Source organism: Corythoichthys intestinalis, chromosome 7 (genome assembly GCF_030265065.1).
Source record: "Corythoichthys intestinalis isolate RoL2023-P3 chromosome 7, ASM3026506v1, whole genome shotgun sequence".
In the NCBI taxonomy this organism is placed as follows: Eukaryota; Metazoa; Chordata; class Actinopteri; order Syngnathiformes; family Syngnathidae; genus Corythoichthys; species Corythoichthys intestinalis.
The window spans coordinates 13,057,987-13,072,035 of NC_080401.1; the positions used below are offsets into that span (position 1 = coordinate 13,057,987).

The 14,049-nt window shown below is 36.7% G+C and overlaps 1 pseudogene; it reads right to left on the reverse strand.

Annotated features, from left to right (window-relative positions):
• Positions 1-10,396: 10,396 nt before the first annotated feature.
• On the reverse strand, positions 10,397-10,585 carry LOC130919571 (uncharacterized; annotated as a pseudogene).
• Between the last annotated feature and the right edge of the window lie 3,464 nt (positions 10,586-14,049).

A 14,049-nucleotide genomic window follows, 5' to 3' on the forward strand; every position in this document is an offset into this window, starting at 1 on the left:
TGTTGACCAAGGACTTGCTCATTCAAAAGTACTTGGGTAATTCTGGCCACCTCTCAGGGTTTTTACCGGGGAGAAGAAAAATCGGCCTTTGCTTGGGACCTGTAGGAGTACCAGAATTCTCTGGTACTTGTAGTGTTAAGGTGTAACCCAGCTACTGCCTAAAGTTTGCTGAGATAGGCTACAGCACCCCCGTGATCCTAGTCAGGAGAACCGGTACAGAATGAAAGAATATATATCCTTTAAAAGTATTGAAAATAAAAAAAATAATTGTTTCTGAAGTGGAGTATTTGTTGTATAAAAAATAATGAAATTACTTATTTATTGATAGGCAGTCTAAATAAAGTATTTTGAAATCAAATTTATGTTTTTACTTAGTTATGTACATATCCATAAACATCTATGTAGTATCTACATTGTAATTTTTCCAAAAAATTTTTCTTCCAAAAATAGCCAGGGTTTGTTCATATTGGTTTACAATTAAAAAATGGATGGATATAAATAAATTGTCGTTAAATTTGAGTAAAACCAAAGCTATGATGTTTGGTAGCGTTAAAACTAATTCTGATTTGCATATAATTATTGACGGTTTCCAAATTGAAAACGCAGATGTGAATACATTTTTAGGTGTCAAAATTGATAGTAAACTGACATGGAAACCCCACATCAGACATATAAAAACAAAAATTTCCAAGAGTCTCTCAATTATAAATAAAGCTAAACAATTTCTTGACGAGAACGCACTCTGCACTTTATACTGCTCCTTGGTTCTTCCATACTTCTCATATTGTGTTGAAGTCTGGGGAAACACCTATCAAAGCACGATAAATCCTTTAGTCACCTTACAGAAACGGGCTGTGCGAATCATCCATAAGGTCGGGTTTCTGGAGCACACACATAATTTGTTTATTTACTCAAAGCTGCTAAAATTTAACGATCTTGTAAAGTATAATACCTCAATAATCCTCTATAAAGCATTTAATAAATTATTACCAATTAAATTGCAAAACCTTTTTACTATGAAAGAGAGAACTCATAACTTGAGAGGATATGGAGACTTCAAAATACCAAAAATTCGAACAACTCGTAAAAGTTTTTGTGTGTCTGTGTGTGGAGTAATCTGGGAATGCAACACAAGCAATGCCAAACTATCTACAGATTTAAACGGTTATACAAACTTATGGTCTGGTCACAGTATACTGATATAAGGTCTTAATTACATCAGTAAGTTGTCTTGGTATGAGTGCTGGTTGTTTCTTACCATTGCTGGTATATTGCCCGGTACCATTGTTGGTATAGTTATTGTTGCCATTTATAATTTGTTTGCCCTGTGTGAGTGGCCTTTACCATAGTTGGTATGGTTTAACTTTCATTACCATGTTGGTATGAAATTGGTTTTGGGTTTGGGTGTTACCTGTGGTAACTTCATGTCAAGGGCAGGCATGAAAATGGGTCAGGGGTTAAAAAGGTGAGAAGGGTGTGGAGGAAATATGTTCCGGCGTTCTGCCAAAATGTCCTCCGTCGGCGAAACATGAGGCGAATTTGACAATTTTAATTTTTCACATAAGGCTTAATATTCAAATTAGCAGGGGTTTAATTAGTTGAAGGAGTTGATTTCAACCACCATTGACTCGCGCTCTCACTCCGAAGCCCTGAAACTATCAAATAACTGGCAAACTGCACAGAATTTGTTCAAATCAACTCCAGTGACCAATTGAACCCAGGCTAACTCAAAGATTAAGCCTAATGTAAAAAAATCTGAACTTCCCCTTTAAAGTATAGACCATTGAATATGACCATTAAAATGTTGTCTATAAAAGTTTTAGAGCAATAAAACAACAAAAATGAATGAAATGAATAAGAATGCTTCAAAGTATTTCATAATGGGTCCAAATTATTTTTCGAACAGATCCTGTGACTATAGCACCTGAGAGACAGCCGTTTGCTTTGCTTAGCCAAAACTACAGCTGAGGAGGCAAGATGGATATTTAGAATTTCTTTAAACCTAAGCTTTCAAAACCCTCAACAACAACAGAGCTTGAACAGAGGATTGAGCACGAGCAGTATCAAAAAGTCCTGGCTGTCTTGCTACCTGTTGTGCTGTAATTCCAGGTGGTGCTTGAATTGGATGCTTTAGCGGTCAACAGTCTTTTAGAGCCAGCGCAAGGAGATATTTTTGTCATCTTTACTGGACAAAAATGTGAAGTAATGGCTGTGTTTCCAGTGTGCAAATGCAGCCGTTTGTAGTATATCTCCTGCCTATTTAATTGCATCCTGGCGAGATAGCAAGGCTATGTTGTTTTGACCGCAAATTCCCAGCGCTCACGGCTCACGCATCATGGTAAAACACGTCACCTGTTTTTTTTCCATACCCGATTAGAAAATGTGACACGTGCTGTCACTCCCATGACTACAGTATTCTTCATTATACATACATTATGGGGCAATAACAAAATAGTAACGCACATGCATCAAGGAAAGTATATCAAGGAAAGTAACTTTAATCAGATTACAGATTTAGAAAAATGAACGCGTTAGATTGCTCTTTACTGAAAGAAAGTAATCAGATTACTGTTACGCATTACTCACATAACGCGTTACTGACAACACTGCTTTTATATTACCATTAAATACACAAGCTTGACGCTAACCAAACGGGAGCTATTTTTTTCACCAGAGATTTGGCTAGCTCTGGCAGTATTCAATGCAAGCTGGAACGAACGGCAGTAACTTGTCATAACGCAAAATATGAAAACGATTGAAACCATTACTCACCAAATTCAATATGCTGGCAAATGCATTCATCTAAAAAAAATTGGGAGTGAGACCTCTCCTCTTCCAGCGAACGTGATTTTGTACTTAGAACAAGATCATCTGTCGCAATTAACGATCTTTGACACTCTTTTCTCCCCCCCTGCATTCAAACTTGTTTCTCTCTCAGCGGCTGTGATTAACCTCAATGAAGTTGCTCTCCTTGCTAAGCCTTGCCTATCATTCTGCTTTGTAAGTTTTTAGTAACTTTGTATATTGAATTTGAAAGGAAAATGTGTGGGGGTTTTTTTGGCAAACTTTTTCATGAAGCTAAACTGTTGAAGCTACTCACACTTGGAAAAATACGATTGTACGTTTTAAATGTATTCATTTGGTATATTTCAGTTGCCACGATGTGAGAGATCAATAAATTGCAGAGAAGTACGCCTTGCGTTTAGAGTGCTTGTTTTTGGGTTTGCTGGAATAGCGTCACTGGCACACGCAGCATCAAACAGGGGAAAGGGTAAGCGCTGCCGCGCCAAGCCACTTCTGGCTGCATTTTTGACACATGAAAAATAACGATTATGTACTACTGTATGACGAAAAATTTTAGTGGTTTTGTAACCGCGACGTTTTAATAGCATGACAAACCGTGAAGGTAACCGGCACATGCCTACACCCGAACCCCCCCCCCCCTTAAAAATTTTCTCCTCGGATCTACACGATTCACGTAGGTCATCCTTTTTTACTTCAAAACGGCGAATTTCGCCGAAAGGTGAGAGATTTTCATGCCTGCAAGGGACAACATTTGTTACAAAAATGAAATTGTACATAACTGTTTGAACTGATTTTTTGGTTGCCTACACTTTTGGAAGGAAGTAGCAAGATTTTTTTTCTTCCTAATTAGATGAGAATAGTGGTGGGATTAAATAAGTTTTCTTCTTCCCACTCCTTTTCAGGCATGTAGTTGATGTTGCTATGTTAGTTTTGCTGCTCTTTTTTGTTATATGTTTATAAGAGCTGTATATGTTTGCTGTCTTGACAAGGAAAATTACGGCCTGAAATAAACAAATGAAATGAAATGAAATGATAAAGTGAACAAACCCTTTACAATTCACAGCTCTTTCTTTAAAAAAAAAAAAAAAAAAAAAAAAAAAAAAAAAAAAAGATTAAATGAAAAGTAATTATCTATCAAACTAATGACTTGATTATTATTACAATGTCTACAGGGTGGGAGGATTCTTCAGTTATTTGAAAGTTGCACCTAGTAGAATTTGACATGTTTGGGTTTTGCTTACGTCTTGGAACAAAAAATAATTGACAAGATTCCAATACCTTGACAGTTACTATTGAAATGTTATAATTGTATTTTTAATTACGTGTTGCACATTATGGTTTTCCAATGTAATTGGATGCCTTTGTGGATTTCATTTTAGTGTACATTATTACATGCAAGACTCCATTATGTTCTAACTGTAATGTTGAAACGAAACGAATTATTGAATGAATTAATAAAGTAAATAATTTTTTAATTAAGTAAAATAGGAATTACCCAAATAATTGGAGTGGGTGGTATCTTTTACTTTTATTACTTTAATCTAGATTTTGAAGCAAGTACAGTACAGTAGTGAAGTAGTAAAGTAGTAGTTTACAGTAGTAAAGTAAGGCTGTCATTGGGATTCATCAATTAAAAAAAAAGTTATATAGTTACTTGTAATAATCCAATGCCTTTAAATATGAAAAGGAACACAGTACAACTTGCTCATGTTTATTACATTATAAATCTGAATGGGTTACTCGGACTCAAAATAAAAAATAAAATATATAAATATATAAATAAAATATGGAATGCCAAATAAAATTTGAAAAAAAAACATGCAATTAATCTATGTCAAAAGTGTTCATTAACACAATGTTCTTTAATAAATCATGCCATTAGCAAGCGAGCTATAGGCCTATAGGTAATAGGTTAATGCATATAAGCCCATGAAGTCAAAATGTGTTTTCCACATTTGAGTTGCGCAAAAATTATGATGCATCATTCATATGTTCTGCTATTTTCACCCTATAAATCGAGGATATAAGTGGGTTTAAATTCAAAATTGTATTTATTTGCATGCACTGTAGTGGGGGATGGGTCTGATATATCGATATCGTGGGTCTGCTTTAAGGAAAAGGCCTTGTCCTTGCTTGTCTCTGGACTGTAACATTCTCCGTAATACATGCAAGACACCATTTAGATAACCTTAACTTTTAACTTATTGATCTGGCCATGGCAATAATAAAAGTTTGTTCTGTACTAGCTTCCAACTTCAATAGCTCCTAGCCCATTTGACCTTTTGACCCCAAACCAGTGCAAGGTTGAAGTACTTTACTTGGAGATCAGGGCACACCTCTAAGATTTCCAATTTATCTATATATAAGTTTTTCAAATTTTTCATAATTTTTTGATTGAGTGACTTGATTCAAATTTTAATAGCTGTGATGTCACCTTTTGTTAATTATCAGTCTACATTCGTAATACTGTCCTCTCTGTTTGTGGATTAAAAAAAAAAAAAAAAAATTATAATTAAGACAGCTACACATTTTCCATGTTTCTGTAAATCCTAGCACATATTGATTACAATCTGTCAATATACTTGAGACAAAATGCGTGCTTGATTTAAATTTTTTATTTTAACAGTTTTTAATTAGTCAGGCAGCCATAGAAAAATACAAAGAAACACAGTTCTTAAGCGGGATACGAACCCGCATTGTCACATATAAGCCACGAATAACTTTACCACTAGGCCAGTCTGGCACATGATGTCACAGGCATGTTGTTGTATATAGACTAAATGCACCACACCTACGCCGTCTATCACGGTGCGGTAATACCCGAAAGGGAAACGCAACAGAAAACAAAGTGCGGCTGGCTTGGACAAAACGCGGCTCAGTTCACCGCAGTAGCATGATGTGGATCATGAAAATGTAACCTAAAAAAAAAAGTATACATTAGTTTCCTATTCTAAATTTATGTCTATTGTTTGTTGACATCACTTTTCAATCTATACACATCTCTAAAATATAATTATGTCATACATTTTGGTGTAAAGAATACAGGTTGTCATGCATTGACTTGTACTCTTCCATGAGGATGATACCTTAGTTTAAAGCTTACTAAATCGAGCTAATAAGAACGTGAAAGCCAGTTGTCTACCATTACTGTACTCACAAATACAGATGAGTGTGTACGTCACAAAGGGCCTCTGAAAGAGTTGACAATTTAAAAGAGCTAGTGACTTAATCAATTTATCCCTAGAGATACCTTCCCAGTAAGCAGAGTCAGATTAAAAAGTAGGAAAAAATCGCTCGTCAACCAAGATAAAATATATGTATAATTACGCCACGCACATACAAATAAAGCTCAACATATACACCATAAAGCACCTCTGATAGAAAACAGAATGTTGAAAATTCAAAGGGAATTGTTTTTTTTCATCAAATTACCTCCGAATATGCTTAGAACCAGCCATTCATATGAATGCGGTCCGCCCTCATCGAAGCGATGTTTAGAACTCCCCGAGATTCCACAACCCGGAAGTAAAATCGTATCATGGATCCCTATAGACCCTACTCACGTGACGTCACAGCCACGCCCCCGCGCCATGTTGTCCGTATACTCGTCATGTTAATGCATTAGCGCTTCGTAAATTCCTCCTATTATGGCGTGTTTTTCTGCTCGTTAAAATTAATAATCAAAATGGTGAAGTCGTGTGTGGCGGTCGGTTGCAAAAACAGAGAAGATAGAGACTTGAAGTTTTACCGTATTCCAAGAGACCCGAAGAGGAGACCGAGATTGACTGCTGCAATTCGACGAGAAAACTGGGCTCCAAACGACTACCACAGATTATGTAGTAGTCATTTTATATCTGGTAAGATGCATTTAATATATATTTTAGAGGGTTTTGGGCTGACAACCACAATTAAGATCATTGCTAGGCTAATCGCCGACAACATACACTCAGACGTTGTGAATGAACTACCTGAAAATATATAATTATAGGGGGATAATCAGACAGTTGTCATACAATTAATTTACAATTTCTCTATTGAAGTCAAAAGCCAAAAAATAAATTCAACTAGGGACAATCTGGAGTAGTGCTATTGCACTTCATATTTATTACATATTATATATGTATGTAGTGAGAGTGCTATCGCTAAAACATATAAACATTAAAAGCCCTAGCTCCATTGACAAATGACATGAACTACATTATACTTGACAGTGGATGTTAGCAAGAACAAAAGATTTTGAATTGAAAATTTCGTAACTCACCTTCCGAGCACAAGATTCTTGCCGAATTTTCGTGTACGAGGACCTGTTTCACCCAACCAGCAACGTAGCATTTATAAGCCTCCAAGCTCTCCAAGTTTTTCAAACTTTCGTGAGAATAGGCTGATTTTGTGTGGACAAGATAGTTGTAAATATCAGGATAGCAGATGTCAGGCAAAGACAGCGAAGCCAGCGGGTCGAAAAACATCGATTTAGGCATCAAATACGGATCTGGCGAATGGATAAACTGAAGCTTTTCCATGTAACGCCTTTTATGCAATGCATCCAATGAGTTTACAGCGTCAGATAACACCGGGGCTTCCATGAATTGCTCTATAACTTGCTCGACTAATTGAAAACAATGAGAATAGGTCTAAAAAATAGGTACAATATGGCGGCCGGAAACAGCGACACGCCCATTTTGTGACGTAGGTGAGTAGGGTCTATAGGAGTGTCGCAACTCTGTTTTCCATGGCTCTCCCCAGGATACCACTTGGTCCCCTCCAGATTCCACTCGATCTGCTGCACTGTGCTCAGCTGCATTCCGGATGACGCAACAAGTACAGTACGTTTGTATTGTAATCAATACGAGGTGGTCTGAGTCCGGCCTCTCCGGTCCGTCAAAACTAAAATACAATTGCGTCCATGGGTTGTTATGTGATTCTACATAACTGTAGCTAAGCTGCACTATTGGCCTTTGTGTATTTTTGGCCCATACATGTGCGTTTTTTTCTGAAAATAATGTGCCAATAATAAACTCACGTGATCGTCTAGAGTCCACGGGTGTACGGACTGCATGAGACGTATGCATTGGGCATCGCAGGCGGTCCGCATCGGAGCTGAGGGCAGTGCACACAGATCGAGTGGAATTCCAGGGTAACTTGACAGCAACTCATTACTTTTTAGATCATAGAAATCGTCTTTCTCAAAACATTTTCATGGAGAGGAATAAAAAGAGTCCCATTTCATTTATTAATGCCCTGCGAATGCTGACTCAAAATAATCTTATCACATATGAAGCTCATTATCATCGACATTGGAGAGAAATTGTACATGTACCCAGGCCCGGAGTGACTAATCGGGAGCTTCTGGACGATTCCAGATGGGCCGGTCCGCGTTTTATTAAAAAAAAAAAAAAAAAATTACACTGTTAACATTTTTTGTTTGGTATTTATTTATGACAGTGTCACTGAGTATAACTTACATTCTGTTACCGCTGTCCCTGTGGGCCGTCTTAAAAAAAAAAAAAAAACAGTATTATTTTTTTTTCCAGACTCATCCTCACGTGTGCAGACGAAAAATACAGCATGCAGCTCCGCCCCCTAATTGTAGTCTGTATTGAGCCAAATTAGCTGCTATCTCGGTGCTCGGATGGATAAAAAGAGCAAGGGTGGCGCTGAAAAATAAGAATTAAAAAGAGAAAAGCACTCGTGAAAGAATCGGCAAAATGCGCGAAAATAGCTAATTTTTTTCATGCAACGACCTTGCTGCCTCAAACTACAGAGGATTACAACGAAAGTGGTAAGGCCAGATGGCGAATAAAATGCAACTTGCACCGTGTGATACGAGAATATGTAATTGTGGAAACTTTGGCTTCTTGTAGCACCTCACAAGGGATATGTAGCAGCAAGCATTAGCCATAATGAACACACCACAGGTGCAGAGCTGGAAGGTAGGATTGCCATGTCGTTCAGCGAGTGAACATTAGAATTAATATAATCAATTACGTGGCGTTTTTAAAGTGGAAATGGAAAATAGATAATAGTATCATTAGAAGTTGTTACAATGTGCAATACGTATTCTTTATTTTTCATATTGTTATGTTGCTATGTTTGTTTTATCTGTAAGCACTCATTTTGTTAATATTTGATGTTGCAGAAAAGGTCTTATTTATTCATTTATTTTGGGGCTGCCAAAATTATCGCGTTAACGGGCGGTAATTAATTTTTTTAATGAATCACGTTAAAATATTTGACGCAATTAACGCACATGCCCTGCTCAGACAGATTTAAATGACAGTACAATGACATGCCCACTTGTTAATTGTGCTTTATGGAGTTTTGCCGCCCTCCGCTGGCGTTTGGGTGCGACTGATTTTATAGGCTTCAGCACCCATGAGCATTGTGTAAGTAATTATTGACATCAACAATGGCGGGCTACTAGTTTATTTTTTGATTGAAAATTTTACAAATTTTATTAAAACGAAAACATTAAGAGGGGTTTTAATATAAAATTTCTATAACTTGTACTAACATTTATCTTATAAGAACTACAAGTCTTTCTATCCATGGATCGCTTTAACAATGTTAATAATGTTAATGCCATCTTGTTGATTTATTGTTATAATAAACAAATACAGTCCTTATGTACCTTATGTTGAATGTATATATCCATCTTGTGTCTCATCTTTCCATTCCAACAATAATTTACAGAAAAATATGGCATATTTTATAGATGGTTTGAATTGCGATTAATTACGATTAATTTTTAAGCTGTAATTAACTCGATCAAAAATTTTAATCATTTGACAGGCCTAATTTATTTTTCAAATGTATCATTAAAATAGTTTTTTTTAAAATCCATTTTTAAATTTGTTCAAAATATGTTGTGTTGCACTTGTTAAAATAAAGCCACCTTGTTAAACAACCATGACCTGCACTGAATTGGAATACACAGAATTACAGTACACGGCTTTAGAGAACACTGAACTTAACACGTGTATGCATAATGACATAATTTTAAATGAGTGGGCCGGTCTGAGGCATGAAATTCCAGGGCCGAAAATGAGTCCCACTCCGGCCCTGCATGTACCTACAGATTGGCCTGATTTGAGTGATTTGGACCTACAAAACTGTAACCCAAAATTCACTGATCACTGTTCCCATTTTTTGCGTGCAAGTGTTAATTTGCCTTTGGGATATGATTTCATTGACTAATAACTACATCTTGACTCAACAACAATAAATGCAATTTCAACAAAACAATGAAGCACTGTTTTTGTTCCGGGCTACTATATCCATTTTACAGAACACAGTGAATCTACGAATCAGTTAGTTTTGTCCATCCATTTACAGACCCGCTTATTCTCATAAAACAATGTATGATCAGGAAATAATTTGAAATTTACACATATTTCCCCATTTATCTGAAATATGATTGGAATTTTTACGCGGGTTTAGAACTGAATCTACTGTCATCAGCTCGTAGCAAGTGAGAGATTAAACATTAGTGCACTACATTGTATGTGCAGCAGCATTCTGCAACTTTTCATTTACATACACAGCTATTCCTGAAATGAGGTTTTATCGACAAGATTGCATAACTACACTGAAGATACTGTATTCCTTCCATCACTGCTCCATGAAGAAGCAATTAACATTCATCAATGGCAAAGAACATATGACGAATCATTTTTCTCTGACAGCTTCACGCTCAGAAAGGAATATCTAGCGAGACCAATCACTTTAGAAACACATTTCTCAAGTCAAGAACTATAGAAATAATTCCTGAAAGTATAGTCTTAACTTTTACCTGGCGGACGATGATAAGTCATCTGCGAAGGAACTATTTTCACCCAGAGTAACACCCAACGGCTGTGTGATTACTTTTCTCGAAAGCCCCAACATGTTTTCACCAATAATGACAATACAAGCAAATATTCAATTCAATTATTATTTGGACAGCTTAACATGGCTTTAAATGAGCTCACTTTAGAAGTGTTCGATTCTCAGAATGCTTTGGGCAAACGGTTTCAAAAACATTTTTTTTTGTTAAAAAAGTGGCAAATTTTAAAGCTTATTTCTTTAACAAACTTGTAGCTAAAAATAAAATGTGTTATTTTTAAACGTTACTTTGAAAGGGAAAAATAGAAGGTCGATTTTGAGTTAATAATTGAAAGAAGCTTACTCAGCGCATCTGTTATTGACAAGTTTCCTGAGGAAAAATTGGGCGGCACAATCCTTGACATTTTCTGCTACGGACTTCCAGTTTAGACAGAACAATACGAAGTGCGGTTGAAGTAAGCAGTGTGTAGACAAAGTTAAAACTGCAAAATCAAACCATAGGAACCCACGGAATCTCCAAAAATTGATTCAGCACGACGCAGATGAGGCTCTGGGACTTTCTGTGCTGTGCATGAACTACTGGGAGCGCCTATTGGTTAGAAGTGGAATGTTTTGACCAGCGACCAGCTAGTAGCTGCAAAGCACCAGTGTGGATCTACCTCGCCATACGCCTTAAATCGAAACCAGCAGCAGACAATAAGTTAAGGATGTGCTTTAAACCTGAAGAACCCACCTAAAAGATTGTATGTTTGTTGTTATCACTTTGTTGATCGTTCGTGGAAAACAATTTAAAAATCTGTTGTGTTAACATGAGGTGTAGATTGATAAACCCGGCCACTTTAGTGATCAAAATAAGGCAAAATTACAAATAATATTACAGTTGCCGAATGCAGAAAGGCTGACACGGATTTTGTTGTTACAAGGAAATACTACAAGATATGGAAAATGAATGAATGAATGAATTTTTCATCTGGTTATAATTATGGTATTTTAAGCTCATCACGCATGCACATATGAACACAAATAGTATGTCATTTTTTTTTATTGCAGATATTGATTGCAATTCAACATTTGGACAACATGATTCCATTTCTTGTTTTATTTTAAAAACTTGTGCATGTGCAAAATAGGTCAATAAATCACTATTTATAAAATTATTAGAAAAATATTAACTAAGGTGGACCAAAAATCGAGCCTTCCATCATCAAGGTAGAATGCACATACCCGGTAGTCTCAATACAGGTCCTTCTAAAAAAATTAGTATATTGTGTTAAAGTTCATTATTTTCTGTAATGTACTGATAAACATTAGACTTTCATATAATTTTTATATTTTTTTCATTACACACAACTGAAGTAGTTCAAGCCTTTTATTGTTTTAATATCGATGATTTTGGCAAAAAAGTAAAGAAAAAACAAAAATCCCTATCTCAAAAAAATTGCATATTTCATCCAACCAATACAAACAAGTGTTTTTTAATACAAAAAAGTCAACCTTCAATTAATTATATAAGCTACGCACTCAATACTTAGTCGGGAATCATTTTGCAGAAACGACTGCTTCAATGCGGCGTGGCATGGAGGCAATAAGCCTGTGGCACTGCTGAGGTGTTATGGAGGCCCAGGATGCTTCGATAGTGGCCTTAAACTCATCCACGATATTGGGTCTGGTGTTTCTCAACTTCTTCTTCACAATATCCCACAGATACTCTATGGGGTTCAGGTCATGAGAGTTGGCAAGCCAACTGAACACAGTAATGCCATGGTCAGTAAACCATTTACTAGTGGTTTTGGCACTGTGAGCAGGTGCCAGGCCGTGCTGAAAAATGAAATCTTTATCTCCATAAAGCTTTTCAGCAGATGGAAGCATGAAGTGCTCCAAAATCTCCTGATAGCTAGCTGCATTGACCCTGCCCTTGATAAAACACAGTAGACCAACACCAGCAGCTGACATGGCACCCCAGACCATCACTGCACAATCTTTCTCAGGGTGCGGTCACCTCTTCTGGTTGTGCAGCATTTCCTGCCACACTTTTTCCTTCCCACAGAGGTGCCTTGATACAGCACTCTGGGAACAGCCTATTCGCTCAGAAATTTCTTTCTGTGTCTTAGCCTCTTGCTTGAGGGTGTCAATGATGGCCTTCTGGACAGCAGTCAGGTCGGCGGTCTTGCCCATGGTTGCGGTTTTGTGTAATGAACCAGGCTGGGAGTTTTTAAAAGCCTCAGATATCTTTCGCAGGTGTTTTGTGTTAATTCGTTGATTCAGATGATTAGGTTAGTCACTTCTTTAGAATACTTTTTCATGATATGCTAATTTTTTGAGATAGGGGTTTTTGGTTTTTGTTGACTTTTTTGCCATAATCATCAATATTAAAACAATAAAAGGCTTGAACTACTACATTTGTGTGTAATGAATCTAAAATATATGAAAGTCAAATGTTTACCAATGCATTACAGAAAATAATTAACTTACCACAGTATGCTAATTTTTTGAGAAGGACCTGCATATGTCCATCAACATGTGTTGTCGTGAGGCACATCAAGTTGTCTTCCCTTGCCTAACAGCGATTTCCACCAGTAAACAACCGAACAAAAAAACGTGTAAGACTTGCATTTAGGGTAAAAAGCCTGTGTATGACTTGTGGTAGATGAGTGTTTGTTTTCCATTTCTTTATTGTTGAAGCTAATGCAAAGCTATGATGTCTCCTCAGCTGTGACACAACACACAGAACTGTAGTCAAATTGAACGTAATTGTACCCATTATTGCTTTGTAGTGGCACTGTCTTGGTTCCACATCTGCCTTCATGAACACAAAATTCCTGTATCATGTATTACGACACATTCCGCTTTGTTAATGCGCAGGTAGGTATTGGATGCCTCGGAGCTTGCGATTCCGTTTCCATCCACTGCTATTAAATTAATAAAATACAAAATTATCTTGGCTGAGGTGATTCTTAGTCATTTCTTCTTGTTGTCCTCCCATGTCGTGATGATGGGAAATGGATGCGGTATTTCCAAATTGTCTTTTTTGAGGGATTTTTATGCGTGATGACACTCCAGCTCGATTGTTTTTTTGGTTAGTGAACGTGGAAAATGGAAGTCGTGAGCAGAAATCCAAACAGCTAAACACTAAAAGGCTCACACTCCGGATGTTTTCTGAAATCCTTTATGTGTCTCTCTTTTCTTTTTTGTGAAACTAAAACAATAAAAAATACATGCAATCAGCATCAATGCTGGAAATAACAAAAATGTCATCCATATATGCAAATACAATTGGCCTGTATGAAATAGTGCTTGATTAGTAATATAAAACACTTTCAGTCTCAAATATGCAACCTAAACACAATATGCTGAGTGTAACTCTCAATTTGACCACAAAATACTTACAGACGTTGCTCTAACAAACACAAATGCCACAGAAGT